General features: G+C 45.1%; 1 protein-coding gene across 1 annotated transcript in view; it reads left to right on the top strand.

Moving 5' to 3' along the window:
* Positions 1–14,612, top strand: part of LOC109429325 (RNA helicase aquarius) — a 323,063-nt gene that overhangs the window by 109,184 nt on the left and 199,267 nt on the right. The window lies entirely within an intron of this gene.

Here is a 14,612-nt window from a genome sequence, read left to right as displayed (position 1 = left end):
GCAAGGAGATAATCATAATACAAATAAATAGCTGAGATATTAACGAAAGAGAGGGAAACCGAAGAGAGCCTCTCTTCTGCAGATTGGACCTTTAGACATGTTTGGCCTGATATAGCTTTCATTATAAAGTATGTATGTAATGGTAGGGATCAATTCATTAACCCCCGACTAGAGGAGACAATTTTTTCATCTTTTAACTCTGTCCCCAGTGGTAAGATATACCGTTTCCCCACTTAGGTTAGAAGATCACTGAACCACAGTGACTGTACACTGAACACTAGGTTGGTTATTTATTAAGAAGTTCGTTCCATATTATTACAATAATTACCAGCATACAATTAAACACTCTTTTTCATATATTTTCACAAGTTTTGAAAGGCTCGTTACATCAAGTGGGCTGCAAAATGGTGAGTCGGCAAGGAGCGCCCAACATAGAGCTCTGACCCTCATAAATTCCTACGGGTAAATCGATGAAACAGACCGCCAGCTGAGAGTTGTGTACTTACATAGCTGGTAGTACAGCCTGGGCACTGTTGTCCTTCTGACTTTAGCTAGATTGAGGAGGTACGACCCGATTGTCTGTTCACCAAGGAGGTGCGGCCTAAACAGCGTCTGTTCTGGCATCCAGCGGCCGAGTAAGAAACGCTGCACCACGCCCAGCTAGATCCAAAGTGGTAGCCCCATCAGCGTGGTCGTCCCAGTCTTGGTTGGGACGTTAAACAGAACTGGCACGATGGCCCTCCGGCGAGACAGGAGTGTTGGCGTAGGCCCAATAAGCCACCCGTAGATATCCCCATTGCGAATAACATAGGAGAAAATACGACTCGATACAATCGGCAAAGACCCACGCGACGAAATAAGGACTACGATTGGAAATTTGGAACATGGAATTGCAAGTCACTAAGTTTCGCAGGATGTGACAGGATAATCTACGACGAACTACATCCCCGCAACATCGACATCGTGGCGTTACAGGAACTTTGTTGGACTGGACAGAAAGTGTGGAAAATCGGTCATCGAGCGACTGCCTTATACCAAAGCTGAGGCACCACCAATGAACTGGGAACAGGATTTATAGTGTTGGGCAAGATGCGACAACGTGTGAACGGGTGGCAGCCGTTCAACGCAAGGATGTGCATGTTAAGAGTTAAGGGCCGTTTCTTCAACTACAGCATCATCAACGTCCACTGCCCACACGAAGGGAGACCTGATGACGAGAAAGAAGCGTTCTACGCGCAGTTAGAGCAAACATACGATGGTTGCTCGCCGCGTGACGTGAAAATCGTTGTCGGCGACATGAACGCGCAGGTATCGAATGATAACGGCCAGCGATGCGTTAACTTTGCAGCCTCCCGTGGTATGGTAGTCCGAAGCACCTTCTTCCCCCGCAAAGATATCCACAAAGCCACCTGGAGATCACCCGACCATCAAACAGAAAACCAAATCGACCACGTTCTAATCGACGCTAAATTCTTCTCGGATATAACCAATGTCTGCACATACCGCAGTGCGAATATAGATTCGGATCACTACTTAGTCGCTGTATGCATGCGCTCAAAACTTTCGACATCGGTTATCACCACGCGTCGAAGTCGAACGCCGCTGCTCAACATGGAGCAGCTGCGTAACGTAGAAGTGGCTCAAGGCTACGCGCAGCAGTCAGCAGTGGCCCTACCAACGGAAGAGCAGCTTGGCGCAGCTACACTTGAAGATGGCTGGAGGGACATTCGATGCGCCATAGGTAGTACCTCGGCTACAGCACTAGGCTTCGCGACTCCGAATCACAGAAACGACTGGTACGACGGCGAATGTGAAGAGTTGAAAAACGAGAATAATGCAGCATGGGCGAGAATGCTGCAACACCGTACGAGAGCGAATGAGGCACGTTACAAACAGGCGCGGAACAGGCAGAACTCAGTCTTCCGGATGAAGAAGCGCCAGCAGGAAAACGAGATCTCGAAGCGATGGAAGAGCTGTACCGCGCTAAGGACACATGAAAGTTCTACGAGAGGCTGAACCGCTCGCGCAGAGGCTTCGGGCCACAAGCCGACATGTGCCGAGATAATTACGGGAATATTCTCACGAGCTAGCGTGAGGTGGTCGACAGGTGGCGGCAGCATTTCGATGAGCACCTAAATGGCGACGTGGCAAGTACCGAAGGTGGCGTGGTAACAAATCTAGGAGTATGTGCACAGGACGAAAGACTTCCGGTCCCTGACCTCCAAGAGATTGAGGAGGAGGTTGGCCGGTTGAAAAACAACAAAGCCGCTGAGGCAGATCAACTACCAAGCGAGCTTCTAAAATACGGTGGAGAAGCACTGGTGAGAGCACGACACTGGGTCATTACCAAGATTTGGGAGGAGGAAGTATTACCGGAGGAATGGATGGAAGGTATCGTGTGTCCCATCTACAAAAAGGGCGACAAGTTGGATTGCGGGAACTACCGCGCAATCACACTACTGAGCGCTGCCTACAAGATACTCTCTCAAATTTTATGCCGCCGTCTATCACCGATTGCAAGAGAGTTCGTGGAGCAATACCAGGCTGGATGTATGGGTGAACGCGCTACAACGGACCAGATGTTCGCCATCCGCCAGGTGTTGCAGAAATGCCGCGAATACAACGTGCCCACACATCACTTGTTCATCGATTTCAAATCGGCGTATGATACAATCGATCGAGAACAGCTATGGCAGATTATGCACGAATACGGATTCCCGGATAAACTGATACGATTGATCAAGGCGACGATGGATCGAGTGGCGTGCGTAGTTCGAGTATCAGGGACACTCTCGAGTCCCTTCGAATCTCGCAAAACCCTCTTACGGCAAGGTGATGGTCTTTCGTGCTTGCTGTTCAACATTGCGTTAGAAGGTGTAATAAGGAGAGCGGGGATTAACACGAGTGGTACGATTTTCACGAAGTCCGTTCAGCTGCTTGGTTTCGCTGATGATATTTTTTATTATTGCTCGTAAATTTGAGACGATGGCGGAAACGTACATCCGACTAAAAAGTGAAGCCAGGCGTATCGGATTAGTCATTAATGTGTCGAAGACAAAGTACACTACCCGCCATAAATATGGAATCGCATATTGCAACACTCATACTGAATATTGCAGCACCCAAAAAAGTTTGGTATCACCCTAAAATGTGATTATTTCAGGTCTTTGAGGCACAAATCATTTATGACCCCCCTAATTCTCTTTCAAAATGCAACACGTACCCATAACCTAATTGGTTCTAGGTTTCTATTTTTCCTCCTTATTTTGGGTGATGCCAAACTTTTTGGGTGCTGCAATACTGAGTATTGCAACGATTCCATATTACTGGCGGGTAGTGTACATGATGGAAAAGGGCTCCAGGGAGGAATCACCGCGCCAGCCACCCCGAATTCATATCGACGGTGATGAAATCAAGGCGGTTGAAGAATTCGTGTACTTGGGCTCACTGGTGACCGCCGACAACGACACCAGCAGAGAAATTCAGAGGCGCATTGTGACAGGAAATCGTTCTTACTTTGGACTCCGCAGAACTCTACGATCGAATAAAGTTCGTCGTAACACGAAGTTAACGATCTACAAAACGCTGATTAGACCGGTCGTCCTCTATGGGCACGAAACATGGACCCTACGTGCAGAGGACCAACGCGCCCTTGGAGTTTTCGAACGGAAGGTGTTGCGTACCATCTACGACGGAGTGCAGATGGAAGACGGGACTTGGAGAAGGCGAATGAACCACGAGCTGCATCAGCTGCTGAGAGAACCAACCATCGTCCATACCGCGAAAATCGGGAGGCTACGGTGGGCGGGTCACGTCGTTAGGATGTCGGATAGCAACCCGACTAAAATGGTTCTCGAGAGTCATCCGACCGGTACAAGAAGACGTGGAGCGCAGCGAGCTAGGTGGGTCGACCAAGTGGAGGACGATCTGCGGACCCTACGCAGAGTGCGGAACTGGAGACAAACAGCCATGGACCGAGTGGAATGGAGGCGGCTACTATGTACAGCAGAGGCCACCCCGGCCTTAGCCTGACCGGTAAGGTAAGTAATGGGCGACTTCAACGCGAAGGTTGGTTCTTACAATGAGCGAGAACGGTGAGCTGTTTGCAAAATTTTGTGCCAACAATGACATGGTGATTGGGAGATCGCTCTTTCCCCAGCAACCAGTGCACAAAGTGACATGGGTTTCCCATTATGCCTCACGGAAAATCAACCGCGTAGCTCCGAAATTGCGTCTAACCATCATCTTCTAATCGGCGAGATCCGATGCTAGGATCCATCGGTATGAGGAGAAAATCGGGCGCCGGTTCAACACACGCGGACTGGAAGACATTGCGGTGAAAAGGGCCTTCGTCGAGAAGCTAGAGAACCGTGCTGCGGATATTCCGGAAGGTGAAAGCGCTGAAGATCAATGGGGCGCCATCAAGAACGCCTTCATTATCACAGGCGAGACTAATTTGGGTGAGCTACGCACCCGGAGAAAGCAGTGGATCTCAGATGATACCAGGAGGAAGATAGAGGAGCGAAGGAACGCCAAAGCCGCGATAGAGCGAGCGAAAACACGAGGAGCCAAAGCCGTAGCCCTTCAGCGCTATTCGGCTTTCGAGAAGGAAGTGAAACGCTCATGTAGACGGGACAAAAGAGCGTGGGACTCCCTAGCTGACGAAGGCGAGAAAGCCGCAAACACCGGCGACATCCGTCTCCTCTACGATGTCTCAAGTCGCCCTAGTGGGACCAAGATGAATGGTACGTTGCCCGCGAAAGACATGTCTGGGCAGTTATTGACCGACCCGGCTGACCAGTTGAAACGCTGGTTCGAGCACTTTGGAAACCTTTTTCAAGTATCGACTACGCCATCAACACCTCAGTATGATCCGCCAAGGGTTCGACGCATAACCCGTGTCAACACCGAAGCTCCAGCAATTCAGCAGACAGAAACAGCCATCTGTAGCTTGAAATCCAACATAACCCCGAGGGTCGAACGCATATCAGCCGAGAAGCTCAAAGCTCCGTAGTATCCGCACAACTGCTGCATATGGGGAACCGCGACATTTCCGGCCGACTGGATGCAAGGCATCTTAGTAAAGATATATAAAAAGGGTGACCTGACTGTATGAGGTGATTGGCGGCGTATCATTTGGTTGTGCATCGCTCTCATAGTCCTCTGTAAAGTGATCCTTAACCGGATACAGGAGAAGATTGACGCAACTCTCCGATGGCAGCAAGCAGGATTCCGTGCTGTATAATTCTGTGTAGACCATATTCTCATAATATTTATGACAACTTATTCTTTCTTTTTGTAGTCATGCTAACATCTTGAACAACCCTAATTATTGCAATCTACCACTTCGTGAACACCTTTCGTTAATAAATTTACTGATACTTGCTTACTTCTCCCATTCACCATTCCCCTAACTATCGTTTCATTTCCGAGTCATAACTAACGCACACACTATAGTCATACGTTCACCCCATCCAGTGCGGTTCAGCCAAATAAACCTACACCTAGGAACAAACAGTTTGCATCACGTCGTTGCCCATTCGAACAACAACACATCGAAAGCACAAACAAACAGGTAGACAGACCCTACTCAGAAAGGTACCCCACACCGCATGGTGGAGAGACTGGCGACCGGCACTATTGCCTGAGTGGTAAATAAAAGTACAAACGACATCAACGATCGACCTGAATGTTCAAATGTGCGGGAAAAACTGCATTCAGAGAGAGAGTGCAATCCAAACACACCACTGTGCACTACTGGCAAAGCCGAGCGACTCGTCCTGAATAAAGGGAAATTTTGCGCGTTACCTGGATTTCAGGAGGATAGGGTCCTGGTCATCAGGTATGGGAAGGTAGCCTTTTGAATGCATTCTACCAAACCACACCACCCAGCTTTGCGTACGGTTAAAAAAGCAACTTGAATTTATAGTTGAACGTTGCACTAATGCACGGTATACCCGAGTAAAAAAAACAGTATGTGGTACCCTTAATTTTGCTAGCTAACACATGAGATGGTATGAAATAAATCATTCTGATAAGAATCAGATATCTGTGAAAAATGTTTTGGCTTATTCATTAGAATGAATTAGAATCATTCATTTAGAATAAAATTCGCATTTAGTCTGAAATAGTCGGAATATCTGGCAACCCTGCAATATAAAATATTGTTCTATAATTTAAAGTGTAATTGTGTTTTTGCATGTTGCTCCGTACAGATTGCATCTGTTTTAGATGAGTATCGTTATAACTAGAATCTCTACTCTACACCGTTCATAAACGCAGTGAATCGTTCCAAACCATGTCTCAACGGTGACGTTACGTATATAATGCCGTTTGCTAAATCTGCGTTGTACTATCTAGCAATGTACTTGACAAAGAACTCAAAGAACAGACTTCCAACGCGAATGCAGCATATTGCGTCAGTCAGTGATGAGTAGAAATATTTCATTACAGAGGTGGACGTTTAGCCACAGAGAACAGACGTTTATGCTCGCACAAAACTACGTCGAAATCGTGTGTAAAGGATTGAAGTGTACATCAATGCCATCATTGGAGGCTGCTCGACATATAAATTCGATTTGACCACAATGGCAGTGTTGATCGTTAAACACACACTAGCCCATAAAGCGACACGAGCGCTCAAATTCCAAAAACGGCGAACACTGGAAACCAAAATGACAACACAACATTCAGTGGAAGTGATGGGATGCTAGCGTCACGCAGCGGGAGCATAACGACATACTCTGACATGACCGTTACAAAGTTTTACACGAGGCAGAAAGCAATGATAGACGTCTGTCCTCTGTGGTGTTTAGCTCTGTTTCTTTCCTTGTTTAAAACTTCGTTACTGTCATATTAAAGTAGCCCGTTATGCTCCCGTCGCACGGCGCTAGAAACCCAAAGCTTACAGTGTTGAGTTGTATTTTTTAGTTTTCGAATCAACCGCGTTTGGCATTTCAACGCTAGCATCGCTTTGTGTGCTATTGTATTGTAAAGATTAACATCGCCATCGTACGGCCAAAATGAGTCTATAGATTGGACAGTCTTCATATGTGGCGTTAAGGCGCACTTTAATTCTTTATACAAGTTTTTAACGATTTTTTGCATCAATTATCTGTGATTTCATATTCATTTTTGGTACGTTTTAGCAAAGGTAACTAGCCGATTGCAGCGCCGTCACGATGTTGCTACCTCTATAGCACTGAAATGTTTTTAAAAACTTTTCCCAACCGACTTGGATGTATGTTCTCTGTGGCTGAACCGTGCATCACTTGTACAAGATTGTTCAGTTTATTCCTAGAATTGAATAGGTCCCTATTCACCATTTTCAGCAAAAAAATAGAACAAGCTCTGAAAAACGACCCGTCACATAGAAAAGGACAAATAGGTGTGTTAAAGTCACTACTGCGCCACAAAGGCCTGATGTTAACAGGATCAAATATTTGGCAAGGAGAGAAGAATGAGCGTTTAGTTTTCTCTCAAAATTCGTTCAATGTTCAATTTATACTCACATAAAGCTGTTCCACAAAAAAAATAGAGTGAGCAGTGAGCAGAATAAAGAGTGAGCAGCATAAAGAGTGAGCAGTGACGAAGCAGTGAAAAGTTGGTAATCAGTAGGTCGGCTGCACAGGCACGTTCTCCTGCATTTGGGAAATTTGTGAGCAGAGAAATATGAAGCGTGAGGAGTGTGATAAAGTGAGGAGTGAGACTTACGGAATGAAGAGTGAGCAGTGAAGAGTGAGAAGTGTAGAGTGAATGAGAAGTGAGCAGGAGTGAGTAACGAAAACAGGAGTATGTGGAGAGTTAACCAATGAAGAGAGTTAATCAATGAGGAGTGATAAGTGAATAGTCAGTAGTGAGAAGATATAGGGTCTTGTACCATTTGGGTAGGTGTACCTATTTTGGGCACTTGCCGCTATAACTAAGTCATTTTCAAACCGATTGATTTGAATTTTTGTGTAGAGTTAGATACTGTACGTGCCTAACTCTATACAAATTTTCAAATCTATCGGTTTTAAATTGACTTAGTTATAGCGGCAAGTGCCCAAAATAGGTACAGCTGCCCAAATGGTACAAGACCCTAATTGATCAACCAGTAACTCAGGTGCTCCAGTAGTACTAAAATGGTCAAATTAAACAACAAGCTATGAATTCAATCAAAAAGTCCAGGACAGTGCTGAAAATGTCATTGAGCTGCAGGTGATTGAATCTAGATATGTCGAAATGACATTTTCAGCACTGGTCCGGGATACCAATCAAAGTGCTACATATTTAGAATTGGCATATTTTTACAGCTGAATAAATTCACTGGAATCACGCATTCGCTATAATTCGATATGCCTTTAAGTATCAAAATTAAAACACTCACTCTCCAAAACATCCAGGTCATCTTTATGACTTTTAATTAAACGTGGTAGAGCTTGAACTTCAGACTGGCAGATGTAATTAATGAACGGGTGCATAAAAATGCCAAGTACAATCGTTGTGAAGTACGGTGTTGGACCATTCGGGTAGGTGTCCTAATTTGGGCATTTTCCGCTTTTACTCAATGCGTACTTCATACCAACTGATTCGAATTTTTCGGCACGGCTTGATACTGTATCTACATTCTACGTAGTTCTCGGAGTACGAAAATTATGTCAATTGGTATAAACCAAGCCAGAGGATCGAAACGTAGCCGAATGTGCCCAAAGTAGGACCGCCAACCCAAATGGTCCCACATCCTACCTCTTCATCGCCTGAAATTTCACCACGGGACCAGTTGCGCATCTCGTTAAAAATTTCCAAAAAAGAGCCCCTGTTTTTCCATGCTACCATAGTACCTACCATACAATGTATCATCACCGCCGCATGGCTTTGAATTGCCACCTCCAGCTAAAGCTAAAGGTTCTTGCAGGTAGAGGTACGTCGTCGCCCACCTTTGCGTCGCGTCGTCTGCTATTGTGACTGGTGATGATAACGTTGCACCAGACCAGACAGAGAGAATCTCGTGCTGTGCTGTGATGTGGTGGTTAATGAGAACATGTAACGACCGCTTCCCCGGCCCTGTCGGGGTACTATAGTACAATATATCGTTCCCCCGTGACAAACGGTCCATGCACGCATGGAGACGAAGGCGAAAAAACAGCCACGTTATTTTTAGGAAGCATAAATGCAGGCGTTTGCTACTCGCCCGCTGATATGGTGGTAACGATATTTTCCCGGCAGGATTTTTCTTTCATATTGTGATGAGAATACGACGGCAGTTGTCAGTTACCGGGTAGACTATAAAAGCCTATGGAGTTGAAATAAAATCAGTGTAATGCGAATGCATGGATTACATATAAGATAGATTTGATACATAATAATTAAGAATAAACATTACAGTTCTAGATTAAATTCGGCAGTATAGAAAAGAATATACGAAATATTTAGCTCAAAATTGTATGTCCTGCCCATCGTAAATGGTCTAAATGGTCAGCTAACAATGGTGGCATTACCCATGCCATCAACGAAACAAACAAATTGACCAGATTTCATGAAAATCGTCGTATTGCATCATCTAAGAAGCATCATTTCAAAGCCTCCGAAAGAGTTCATACGACGTGGATATTTCGGACAAATTTCTACACAGGGTTTATTTTCATTTATTTAGTTTAACATCAAATTCATAATCGATCCAGTTGAAAACACAGCGTAACAAAAATTAACTTTTGGTCTGTCTCAAGAGCAAACTTATGTGTATCTGACAGATTTTGGGCCGCTGAATCCGAATCCGCGCTCAGATTTGCTCCAACACGTCACAATTTTGAGTTATACCTCAATTTATAGGGCAAAATATGCGATTTTGGGCTTTTTTGACTGCAAGCCATTAAGCATGGAAATATTTTGTTTAAGCAATCAAAAGGTTATTTGGTCAATTAACATCTAAATTAACGACTCATGCAAAATATTTCGTTTTACCAAATCGAATTTGATAGTTTTAAGCTATTTATGTTAGGTACGATATTTCCCATACAAGTCACCCTCCAAAAGTTGCATGCAAGTTTTCATACTAACATAAAATGCTTAAAACTATTGCATCTTGCTTTGCTTTTTAGATTACCGTGCAAATGTTCAATCGTCTAAAATATTTGTTCACACGTCAAACACCAAAGAAAGTAGCAAGTAAACAAACCGATTATTCCATGCACCACCCAAAAAGTGTAACCGACGCTTAAAATTTCTAGCAGCGAAACGAACCAATGTATGCTGAAACTGGTGGGAACATATTGTGGTGTGACAAAAAATTTCTGCAGGGGGTCGAATACGGTGCAAAAAAAGCAATATCAAATTTGATTATTGCTTTTTTTGCACCGTATTCGACCCCCTGCAGAAATTTTTTGTCACACCACAATATGTTCCCACCAGTTTCAGCATACATTGGTTCGTTTCGCTGCTAGAAATTTTAAGCGTCGGTTACACTTTTTGGGTGGTGCATGGAATAATCGGTTTGTTTACTTGCTACTTTCTTTGGTGTTTGACGTGTGAACAAATATTTTAGACGATTGAACATTTGCACGGTAATCTAAAAAGCAAAGCAAGATGCAATAAGTAAAACGAAATATTTTGCATGAGTCGTTAATTTAGATGTTAATTGACCAATAAACCTTTTCATTGCTTAAAAAAAAAATTTCCATGCTTAATGGCTTGCAGTCAAAAAAGCCCAAAATCGCATATTTTGCCCTATAAATTGAGGTATAACTCAAAATTGTGACGTGTTGGAGCAAATCTGAGCTCGGATTCGGATTCAGCGGCACAAAATCCTTCGGAGACACATAAGTTTGCTCTTGAGACAAAAAAATGTTGCGCTGTGAAATCGGAGTTTTCGACTAGCGAAGTTACATTTTTCTCGAAATCCGTGCGTCGGACCTAACTTCGGAAGTGGTGCACTGCATAGTATACCAGGTCCGCTATACAGCGCACCACTTCCGAAGTTAGGTCCAACGCATGGATTTGGAGAAAAAATCAACTTCGCTAGTCCAAAATACCGGGTTCCAGCTTAATTTATAATATTGCGATTTGCAGCTAGCTCTCCAACGTCGGTCACGCCCAACGCTCGCTAGTTCACGCTCCACCTGGTCCGCTCATCGTGCTTTCTGCGCTCCACGCCCTCTTGTACCAACCGGAAGGGTAGCACACACCAAATTCGCAGGGTTGCTGTCTGGCATTCTTGCAACATGCCCTGCCCACCTTATCCGTCCATCTTTAGCCTCTTTCAGGATGTTGGGCTTACCGTAGAGTGCAACGAGTTCGTGGTTCATCCTTCGCCACCACACATCGTTCTCCTGCACACCGCCGAAGATCATCCTTAGCACGCGTCGTCCATAGGGGACCACCTGTCTTATTAGCGTATTGTACATGAACAGAGTACGTTTGGTGCGGGGTGAATCTTTTTTGACCGCAGTTTCTTCTGGAGCCCGTAGTAGGCACGACTTCCACTGATAATGCGTCTTCGTATTTCGAGACTCACGTTATTGTCAGCCGTTAGCAAGAAACCGAGGTAGACGAATTCTTCACATTGTTGCCAAGGCTTGTTCTGTCTCGTTCAGTCCCATCTACCAGCATGTACTTTGTTTTAGCCGCATTCACCGCCAGTCTGATCTTTGCTGCTTCACGTTTCAGGCGGGTGTACAGTTCTGCCACCGTTTCAAATACTCTAGCAATAATAGCCGTGTAATCTACAAAACAGACAAATTGGCCGGATTTCGTAAAGATCGAACCCCGCCTGTTGAGCCCGGCTCGTAGCACAACTTTTTCCAGGGCGATTTTGAATAGTAAGCAGAATCACCTAGTCGCAGTCCCTGTCGAGATTTTAAGGAACTGGACAGTTCACACGCTGTTCTGCGCACCGTCCATTGCAGGGTAGTAAACCTGAAAAATCTGGCGAACCTAGATTTATCACGAATTGATATTTGAAACTTGCAAACTTCAAGTAAATTCCTGTGCGAAATTTAAAGAAATATCACAGGATAAGCTTCTACAGAAATCCCGGGACAAACTCAAACAGAAAGCTCACGATAATTTCTTGAAGAAATTACGAGAAAATCTTCGGAACAAACCCCGGAAAGAACTACAACATAAAATTTGTGAAATCCTAGTAGAGTTGAATAGTCGAATGGTTTGGACGCACGACACAACGTTCAATTCGTAGTTCAGCTCTGTATATACGATAATGTAAAGTCGTTGATCGCAGCCCCATATGTATTTATCGGTACTTTTAAGCGTCCATAAGGCCTACATAAATGGTTTCGCTGATAATATGAGGAGTCCAACCAAACCAAGATCGCTGGAAAGGCATTTGCGATAGGGCGATTCGTTTCTCAAGTGGATTTTTCATCGGTCGTGGGCAGATCAATCTTGTAACGCAGGTTCCCAAATGGAGTCCTAGACGTTCGATGCACTGGTCACTGTCAAGGTCTATCAATGTTTTCAACTCATGGTTGCCTGGAGAAACACCTTCTAAAACGGCTTCAGCGTTTGATGTCTATTTTTTTTTCTACGGGCTTTCCTCCAGAGAACAAGTCGTGCATGTATGAATTCTAGCACAGAACTTAAAAAACCCTCGGAAATCACGTTCGTTTTCGGCGAGTTGATGGAGTATCCTAATTGCCAAAAATGGTGCGCTCGCTGTGCCGTTCGTAACAGTCCGTAATTCGTAGATGCCCATTGGAGCATTCAGCAACTTTCGCCAATCTATTCGCTGTAGAGTTGTGTTGTACTCGTCAACTATTATATTCTTGAAACAATTGGTTCAGTTTTCAGGGTATCATTTGAGAATGATCTTGCAAAGTCTCGGTAGGATCTGTCAAGCTGTTCTCTCGGGTGACGGCGTAGCGTGGGAGATGATAGCAGAGATATGGTGGCTTCGGTAGTCATGGACTAGCTGGAGGCACCCCAGTTCCTCATAATCTCTGATGAAATCTAAGTATTGGTTAGCAAGCTCAGGCATACGAGACACGCGATTCTCGACGAAGTGGAAGCGACGAAGGGTAGAACGACCTAGATGCTTAAGCGAAAATCAATCCATGTGGGGACCATCGTAGGAACAAGAGATAGTTCGATAGAAATGAACCTCACAAGCAGCTTCTTCGACGGAGTAGTTGGTGGAATCGTTATCTTCTTCTTTGGCCCAGAACTTTTCCGTTAACCCTTTAGGACGCGCAGCATTGTAAAAAGTACAACACTACCAAAAAAAAACCTCGTTCGTCGTATACAGCGCGAGCGTGGTGCAGTTTTAAGTTCAAAGAAGCGCGCGTCCTGAACGGTTAAACGATGGTGGTCGACAAAGACAATCACAATACTTTTAAGGGATCGAAGAAAATTTCTGCTCCCAGCAAGAGTTGGACGGATTGGGTTGCGTATCGTGGACTGCGGTCGAGTAAGATTCCGTGCGAAATTTCCCAGGAAGCCGTCAGCAACAAGAACTCCACGGTGGTAGAGTATCCAATCTACTGACATGAGAGTGGATGGTCGATTGCATTTTGAGCCGGGCATGCGTTGTACACCGTCCGGTACCAGTTATCGGAACGTTGATCTTGATGCGTTTGGACTTTATTTGTTGAGCAAAGCAGCACTCATCGCCGGAGTCCAGAGGTGCTCTAGCGGCATTCTTGATTCCACTAACTGTCAGAAGCGGTCCAGGTTCAGGCTGGAAGGGTCTCCAGTTAGACTAGTGTTATGGCTATGGATCGCCAATCCGGAGACGGCAAGTTCGAATCCCGTTCCGGTCCGGAAATTTTTCTTTACTCTCTGGGCATAGTGTATCATTATGCTTGCCTCACAATATATAAATTCATGCAATGACAGGCAAGGAAAGCCCTTCAATTCATAACTGTGGAAGCGATCAAAGAACACTAAGTTGAAGCGAGGCAGGCCAAGTAGGAACGTAGAGCGATAAAGAAGACGAGGAAGACTGGAAGAAGCGCAGCTGACTGGTTGTGGTACTGCTGCGGCGGAGTTTTTAGGTTGCTCGTTTACAACAGGAATCGCGGTGGCGGTTGAGATTCCCAGGGTCATGGCGGTTTCTACTCTTACGATAGGTGCTGTGTGATGGGCATTCACGAGCTTGGTAACCCTTTCGGAGACAGTTGCAAAAAAGTTTGTGGCGTCGGGCATCCTTCTTCTTGTCTTCAATAGTCATGTTAGATAACAAGGCGCATTGGTACAACAGATGGTGGTCGGAACAGACAAGGCACTTGCGATAATTAGGGTGACTAGCCCCGTGGTTGGCAACGAAACGAGACTTCTTTGGGGCGTTTTCGGATAGAAATTCATTTGGCTTGCTGATTGTCTGCATGACAGTGGCTCTAAACTATAGGAAGGTCGTCAGCTCATTGAACGCTACGTCTGTGTTTGTCGACGTGTGGTCCTTCCAGTCACGTGTGGAGGTCGGATCTAGGCTGCTACTCAGCATTCGGATCAAGATTTGTCCTAGTAGTACTCTTTCCTCTCCCCCAGCTGTTTAGGAACTCTGACATTTGTCTCCAACTTCTCAACAAGTGAGTGTAATTCCGAAGGATCCTCTTTTCAGTGAGGGAAATTCAACTAAATGGAGTTCTGGTAATGAGTTGTCAGCAAGTTTCACGTCACCA

Source organism: Aedes albopictus, chromosome 1 (genome assembly GCF_035046485.1).
Source record: "Aedes albopictus strain Foshan chromosome 1, AalbF5, whole genome shotgun sequence".
NCBI lineage: Eukaryota > Metazoa > Arthropoda > Insecta > Diptera > Culicidae > Aedes > Aedes albopictus.
This window is presented reverse-complemented; position numbering and strand designations above follow the sequence as displayed.